This window comes from Syngnathus scovelli, chromosome 1 (assembly GCF_024217435.2).
Source record: "Syngnathus scovelli strain Florida chromosome 1, RoL_Ssco_1.2, whole genome shotgun sequence".
Lineage (NCBI taxonomy): Eukaryota > Metazoa > Chordata > Actinopteri > Syngnathiformes > Syngnathidae > Syngnathus > Syngnathus scovelli.
In genome coordinates, this window is record NC_090847.1 from 15,358,304 (window position 1) to 15,366,933 (window position 8,630).

At 40.5% G+C, this 8,630-nt stretch overlaps 1 non-coding gene across 1 annotated transcript; it reads right to left on the reverse strand.

Moving 5' to 3' along the window:
• Window positions 1–2,457: 2,457 nt before the first annotated feature.
• LOC125994252 (5S ribosomal RNA) lies at window positions 2,458–2,576 on the reverse strand. The gene has a single exon (XR_007490556.1). It is a non-coding gene; the product is annotated as a 5S ribosomal RNA (ribosomal RNA).
• Window positions 2,577–8,630: the final 6,054 nt, after the last annotated feature.

Sequence of the window (8,630 nt, forward strand, 5' to 3'; positions counted from 1 at the left end):
CTAATTTTTTTACTCCAAAAACTAAGTCTATGCTTTTTTTGGGGGGGAGAGTGGGAGGTATATGAAAGGGCAGCATTCATGGTGTAGCCCACCGAATGGCTCACATCCACCAAGTTTACTTGGAAGCGGCTTACTAAGAGCTGGGAACTCAAAATGCTTTTCAGCTAAAATACTTCCGTGAGCTCAATGGGAACCAGATGGAGGGAAAGAGTTGTTTACTCAGCGTCTCCGAGGGGGCACCGTGCAACGAGGCCTTGGAGGAGATCAAAAGCTCAAAATAAAACAGATGAGGCGGGAGATCTGTCAGAAGTGAACATAAGGGATTTAAACATCTCAATATGCTGTCAAATGCTGGTTCCCAATGCATGATATTAAACAATTGTGATGTGTCAGAAGAACCGGGATGGTCATTCTAATCCTTGCTTTTACTTTAGGGAATATTGCTGAGCTGCTTTTGGGCAAGGCACTCAAACAAAAATCTATGATTTGTGTTGTTCCAACACTTTTTTGCCCATTGTTATAATGTTCTAGCTAGAAAGTCACCAACTGTGAAACATGAAACCCTTTAGGATGGAGATACTATTTTTTGCTGTTTATGAGTGCAGATTGTTATCAGAGCAATCTAATAGAATGTTTACTAAGTGGTTTAATGTTACATATACATATGATCTCGCGAAACGAATTTCAACTTCATTGAGTCTAAATCCAGAGAGACCTGGTTTGTCCAATAGTCAGTCTGTTAGTTAGCACGATTTGAGTGATGGGTCACAATTACATTTTGATATTGATCCAGATAAAAGTGTAGATGAGAAAATTATCTGCATGAGGCGGTGGTGGTAACCAGTGATTCCTGACCACGGAGCCGGCAAACTTGTACTTTCTGGGTTTGGATGTGACGTACGCAATGCGAGCCTAAAGCCACTTGGATGTCAAGATTGGTCGACAGCAAAAAAATCATGTTTTGATTAGTGGGGGGCATATTGAAGATAGTATTGCAAAGAAGTTTAGCTCCTGCTCCTCACATGTTATGTAACGCTACAGCTATTCTTTATAAAAATTTATATTTTAATATTTCTGAGTGTCTTGAATGGATTGGTTGGATTTATATTATTTCCAATGGGAAATACTGCTTTGGAATTAGTACAATTTGATTGTAGTCAGACTTTCTCACAAAAACTGCAGTTAGACAATATATACTTTTTGTGACATTTTTTTACAACAAGGTGAGACATGCGACCAAACAAAAATTATTTTTTACATGTTGAAGTGATCCTCTGAGCCAAGAGTCACAAAACGTTGGCTGCCAAGCCCATTAGCAATATTGGCAGGTCACCACAGCAAGTAAAAGGTGCTCTACTTCTAAGTTTACAGACATGCAGTCAGCCTAGGTGTGGAAAACGTGTTATCACGCCAAGCCAAGCGTCATTAAATCGGTTCATTAAAAGGCAACAATGGCTGGATGGATGCTGAATGTTGGAAAAACATGTTTCCATCCAAACTAATCCTAGTGTAACTCAGATTAAAACCTTTATATAGGCCACTTCTACAAAATTTAGGAAATCTCATTCAAGAAATGTGACTGCAAGATATTTTTGAGACGATATTTTGAAAGACATATCAATGTGAACAACCAATGGAAAAATCTACCCCGAAAGAATCGTAATGGCACGACCACTCCACCCATCAGCTGCCATCGATCAGGAACCTTCACACTGATCTTAATTTTGTTTCAATGAGCAAAAGAAAGGTTTGTTTTAATGAAGTGTGTGTCAGCAACCCCCAATTGAGTGTTGAGCTGCAGCAAAGGGGCAAAACAAGAAACAACTTACTTTTTTGATGAACCAAGTACTGCGCTAAGAACCACCCAAAGAAGGGGTGAAAACTTACCTATGTTTAAATGCAGTAGATAACCTTCTTAAATCCCAAGTATTGACAGTATTCAAGTATTTGAGGCCATGTAAACGCACGCAAAAATCTGAATTCTAAAAGCTTTTAGAAACCCCAATAATAATCTGAGTTACCCCTTGACCAACCCGGATATTTGCTCACATAAACGAGCCTGAGTGTCCATGATCTAAAGTCAAAAGGAGAAAATAAGTATCAGGACTTTTATTTTGTAACCGTTTTTGTGACCGTGGTGTGGACGACGTTTGGCATAGTGTGAAAATAAGAAGTAACCACCATGACTCTCTTTTAATAAAGTGAGCGTTGACGGTTTGCCAGCAAATCAGCCTGCCTTGGTTTGTTTTAATGACCAGACAGTCGACAACCACCCACAAAGTGGTGGAAACAAGACCAACTGCCCTTACTTATTTTCATCCATCCATCCATTTTCTGAACCGCTTAGTCCCCACGGGGGTCACGGGCGTGCTGGAGCCTATCCCAGCCGTCATCGGGCAGTAGGCGGGGGACACCCTGAACCGGTTGCCAGCCAATCGCAGGGCACACAGAGACAAACGCTTACAGCACCTGGTATTCCCAGGCAGTCTCCCATCCAAGTACTAACCAGGCCCGACCCTGCTTAGCTTCCGAGATCAGACGAGATCAGGCGTTCTCAGGGTAGTATGGCCGTAAGCCCCTTACTTATTTTATTAAACTAAATTTAACAACCAAGCAACGCAGCAAAAACAATAACTGACAACCCTCTCTTATTTTAATGAACAGTGTCGACAACCTGAAATAACCGGCCATTCTTCGTTTTTAATGACGCAAGTGTATATGGGCAAACTATGAAAAATGAGTGGACCACCCCTCCTTTGTTGAAACAAACCTCTTGCTAAGCGTCAGTGTTGGTTACACTAGCTGGATTTAACAACGTAAAAAAAACATAGGAAGAAACCGAATAAAAAAGTAGACTATGTCGTTGCTGCTGGTTTCCAGCCAGGTCACGTTTTCCCTCAACGTGTTGTGTGCGTGTGTGTGCTTCCAACACAATTCTGGGAAGGTGCTGACCCACTTTCAGCTGCCAGGCTTCTGGGGTTTCCTGCGTTTGATTCTGCCCACGTGCCTTTTTGGTCTGGGAGGACCTGAAGGCTGATAGGTGACAGACGCCATGCGGCACACAAGTACATAAACACACAGTCAGACAGGGGTGGGTGTCAGGGCTACACGTGGACTGCAAATGATCAACAAAAGCAATGAAAAAATGCCTTTTCCGGGGTTTAAATTTGGATCGGTGTCACAATGAACTGCATGAGTTGATCCATGTACAACATTCTGATATAAACACACTGTGCTATCTTGATTTTTAAATGGCATAAACTACACTTTGTTATACACATGTAATATTTTCACTTTTTGATATTTTCAATGGAAGCATCCACCCGCGGAATCCTCCATGAACTAGGAAGTAATCCTCAAACAAACACAAATAAAACGCTTTGTCATTTTTTTTTGGTCATTGCTGGTTGTTTTTTCGCAGTGTGTTTTTGGATCTGTTGTGGGACCTCAAACCTAAGTCAAATACCAATAATCTTAAAATTTCACTGTACCCAGCACAGTCAGGACACCCTGTGTCAAATCTGGCACAGGAGACCCAAATGACAACATTCAGTCTCTCTGACACTGGACAGCATATCCCACTCCAGAATATCATGACAGCCATGAATTTTCACTGTAGCCTACAGTACACAGATTTAAGATGAAGCAAAATGGAAAATAACAGAGCCTCTTCCATTAAGCAAGGGAATAGCACGTGTAAATGCCCACTACGTAAACAACTAGATACAGTGCGGCTCGGCCTCTGGTGAATCGATGTCACCATCGGGCTCTTCGGATTGAGCAACTGCAATGAGAAGTCACATTTTCACATCACAACGAGGCATACTTGTCAAACTAAATGTTTTTTCTTCATTTTCTAAAAAAAAAACATTTAGTATGTTGCACTTTCCTAAAAAGACAATAAACTACAGAATATAGACAATGAAACCAAGATACTGAACAGACCAAACCCTGATTTTTGGCATACCACTAGACCCCTAATAATGTCCATCATTGCTGATATTATGTCACTGTTATCGGGTGGTTGACAAGTAAAGAAACAACGGTGTAAAGAATTTCCTTCTTTCCCCGATCCCGTTGTAATATTCGTCATCATTCTTTCATTAAATGAGAAACCTGAGAGACAGGGGCTGGCAGAAGATAATTCATGCAACATATTGTGCTGCTAAGTGCTTGCACCTATGAAAACAAACCTTGAAACACATTACGCCTGTCTAACCATCATCGGAAACTCAGGGAGGAAGAGAAGAATTACGGTGTTATGGTAATCTCATTCACTGGTAAAATGAAAGATGTTGTAATGTTTTAAGGGGTACAATAACTTAACAGCCATTCAAAATTAAGCATATGTTGTTTCTCATTCATTACAACACAGAGTATGACATATTGAAGCCATCCATCCATCCATTTTCTGAACCGCTTAGTCCCCACGGGGGTCGCGGGTGTGCTGGAGCCTATCCCAGCCGTCATCGGGCAGTAGGCGGGGGACACCCTAAACCGGTTGCCACCCAGAGACAAACAACCTCTCACACTCACACCTAGGGGCAATTTGGAGTGCTCAATTGGCCTACCAAACATGTTTTTGGGATGTGGGAGGAAACCGGAGCGCCCGGAGAAAACCCACGCGAGCCCAGGGAGAACATGCAAACTCCACACAGGGAGGGCCGGAGGTGGAATCGAACCCGCACCCTCCTAACTGTGAGGCGGACGTGCTACCCAGTGCCCCACCGAGCCGCCACATATTGAAGCTTTTTTTTGTTAACCACGAGTTGACCGTAATAAACCGCCAAGGGGAATCTAGACTAAGAATGAGCATATCAGCTCTGCTTGAGTCTTCATTTACCATAAAAATGTAGGATATATTATTTATTTATCTTCCGTATCTATTGACGCTTTGAAATCGCAAGAGTCACTTGGATTCTTAGACTTTTCAAATCTTATCAAAAAAAAAGCCTTGTTGCATTGAGGAGGCAACGAATACATTTTCAAAAGCGTTTTTTTAAAAAAACGCATGTAGCTGATAGTGAAAGCATAGACAGTATGTTTTTGTTTTTTTTTGTTCCAGGATGCATTACAAAGCATCACATCATTATGTACCTCTCTAATCTTGTGAACGTCATGTTGATTCTATCATGGCTTCACCCCCTGTACGCTAACCTTCTGCGGAACACATTCAAAACCAAAATGTATACTGTATTTAAAACACGTCACATGGAAAATGCCAAAATACTTTTGCCGCACGCCGCAAAAGCTATCCATCTTCATTCCGAAGTGAAGTCAATCTGTTCCCTGGAAGGATGACCTCACTTTCACAATGTCATCTCTATTTAACATCGAAAACACTCTGAGATGGCCTCACACATTTACACCTTTTTTCCGCTCTGCTCCAAATGATCAGCTATGCATTTCCTGCGGTGTGGAACCGTATATGTCTCCAGAGAGTTTGTGTTTGGTTTAGACCGCTGGCGATGTTGTAAGAGCCTCCATGGTCTCTTCATTTCCACACACTGAGTAAATCATCAGTATCATCGCCTGAGACGGTGGTCGGACAGATTGTTTTCCGCTGCTAAGATACAGTAATGAGTGGACTATACAGCGAAGGGGTGGGAAAAGTATGGCCCGCAGATCACATGTGGCCCACTCTGTTCTTTAACGTGACCCACTTTGCATTTATTTACTCTACAACTTCAACATTATGGAAAGAGTTGCTGCAATAATTTAGTATTTTATACCATAGAATGGTGTATTTAATAGCATTATTTATTTATTTATTCCTTCATGCATTCATTTATTTATTCATTCCTTCATTCATTCATTTAAATAATTGATTGACTGGTTTATTCCAAACGATACAAATTTTGGGGGAAAAATTTAGAGATTTTTGCAAGCATGTGTACGGGTTGCTGAATGCAACTTGCTGAATGGAACTCACTGTTCATAATTTGATGAAAACTGGAAAATGAAAATAAAATCAACCTCTGATGCCAGTTTAACTGATAAACACCAAATTGGGTGGGCATGTCTATCATGAATGAACACATTAAAAAGTCTCAATGACCCATACCCACAAGACTTCCCCCATTTTGGTTTGAAACATCGTTTTTTGAGTCAATTTGGCCACAAGACTTCCCCTATTTTGGTTTGAAACATCGTTTTTTGAGTCAATTTGGCCACTTGTGTAAACTTAAAAGATTTGCCCCAACACAAGCTTTACTGATTCAATAAAAGCTGCACAAATCTCAAGGACCTATGCAATATTTTGAACAGGACATGTCAATCTAGTTTAAAGTAGGGCTTTGATCTTGACAATTATTTTAATAATGTGATTATTTTTCTATGCATTTGATAGTATTAATTTTTAGTCTTTGATATTTTATATATTATATATTTTATATATTTACACGGTATGGCTCAGGTGGTGGAGTGGTTGTCTTCCTTTGTCTTGTAGGGTGGTTCTTCAGCCGTAATTATGTGGCCATGTCGAAGAGTCCTTGAGTAAGATACTGAACTCTCAGATGCTCCTGACGCCGTATCATCTATAGGTGAATTTGGAGACAGTGCTAAAGCGCTATGAGTAACTTGAAGTCAGAGAAGTGCTATACAGGAGAAAACCCATTTACCATTGAAGAACAGGATGTTATTTAAAAATACACAGATCTGAATGTTCACAAACACAAATAGATTATGATTCAATTAAGAAACTACAATGGGTAACACCTTACAGGTATTGCTGGTTGATCATGATCTATAGCTTGTGCTCTTACGTAACCTGTCATGGTTAGCAAATTATTTTAAGCAGAGAAAAACCTTTGTATCAGCTTTCAGAGAATCTGTTCTTATGATGCCAATGGCAAGGTGGAGAAAAAGGTATAAAGAGGGGAGCCAAAGCCATAATGCTGCTGTCCAAGGCTACCGTTACGGCCGAAAAGATGGCCAACCTAATAAAGGATGTAAAGCATGAAGGCCGTTCAAGTTTGAACGGCCAGAAGACTGAAGACTCTGACAGAAGCGTAACCACATTGTCGTTTCACACAGTTAATGTTCTCGAATATCCACTTTTACGTTATGATTTCTTCAGTAGCTTTGCAGTATATTTCATAACTCTGGTTATGTAAGCGCAATAAGATATATTTATGGCGGATTGAGGTTCACTTTAGCACTTGGGGACAAATGAATAGCTGTGCATCGAGTAGTAAAAGTCTGTCTGCGATGATGCAACCCAAGGGATGAACGTGGGCGGCAGCTTGCCTTCTTTCACTTTAATAGAAATGAAATAAAGTCAAACCACTCAACCTTTGGTCATGTAAAGGAGCAGGACAAAGATGGGCCCCTGTGGAACTTAATGTTCAATGTATAAGTTACATAAAATTACATTATAATGAACTTGTAAAAATGTGTTTGGTTAAACAAAAATCAATTTCAATGTTAAGAAATTATATTAAAATCAACATTACATTAAAATTACCAATACATTAAAATAACATTAAAAGAAACAATACTGGTTTCGAGGTTTCACAAAACACATCAAACTGTACATATACAGTTCCAAAAAGTAAAGTAAAAGAAGCAGTTGTAGAACCAAAGCTATCTACGTCATGATTATCATTTTCAATCAAAATTATGGTTAGGTTTCCTCTTTTCTAGCTCAGGTATACTTCTGTCGAAAAGCACAAACAAAAGGAAAACTTAGAAGTAATTCTTAAAAACTGATTTTTTTTGTAGATTGGATAAGATCAATTATGATGAGAGGTTCAACAAAGTGTCAAAACTGCCATAAACTAGTCAACTTTGAACAAAGAGATACTGTACTGCTCCCAATGTAATGTAATATACTACATAGTCCAGTGAATCTGCTACAATGAAATGTAAAAATCTGGGGAGCACAAAACAAATGAATGGCAACTCCATACCATGTTTGCTACCTTATTTTTTACACACTTTATCAGCTGTTACGCTCCATCCTGCTCTGAAATCATGTCGGGCAAAACTACTGTACTGGAAAACTGATCGTTCTCCACTTTTTTTTTGCTGTTGTGTAGGGATGCAGTAAATCACATCCTTTATACCTCCGGTCGGGGGCTTGCCGCCTCCCTACATTGCATGATGTGAAAAACATGATGGTATCACGTTTGAGTGGGTCGCGGCGGCTGAGGAAGCAGAAGAAAACACAGAGACCTCGAGGCACCAACCAAGAAAACCGGCAACAAACTTGCTACATCTACCTGATGTGTGGCAGGTGGACGGTGCACTATGCTATGTTGTCACACTATTAACAAATACAGTAGTGACCCTCTCACAGCCTCATGCATTCTTCCTCCCCCATCTTAAAACAATTAAAGACAATAAAATAATTTTCACTCAGAGGCAGCACATATGGTGTGGCACTGGTTTGCACGTCTGCCTCACAGTGCAGAGGTCATGGGCTCGATTCCGGGCTCCGGCCCTCCCTTTGTGTAGTTTCCATATTCTCCCGGTGTCTGCGTGGATTTTCGTTGGGTACTCCGGTTTGCTCCCATGTTCCAAAAACATGCACGATAAGTGAATTGAGCACTCTAAATTGTTCTGTGAGTGTGAATGGTTATTTGTCTGTGTGCCCTGCGATTGGCTGGCAACCAGTTCTGGGTGTCCCA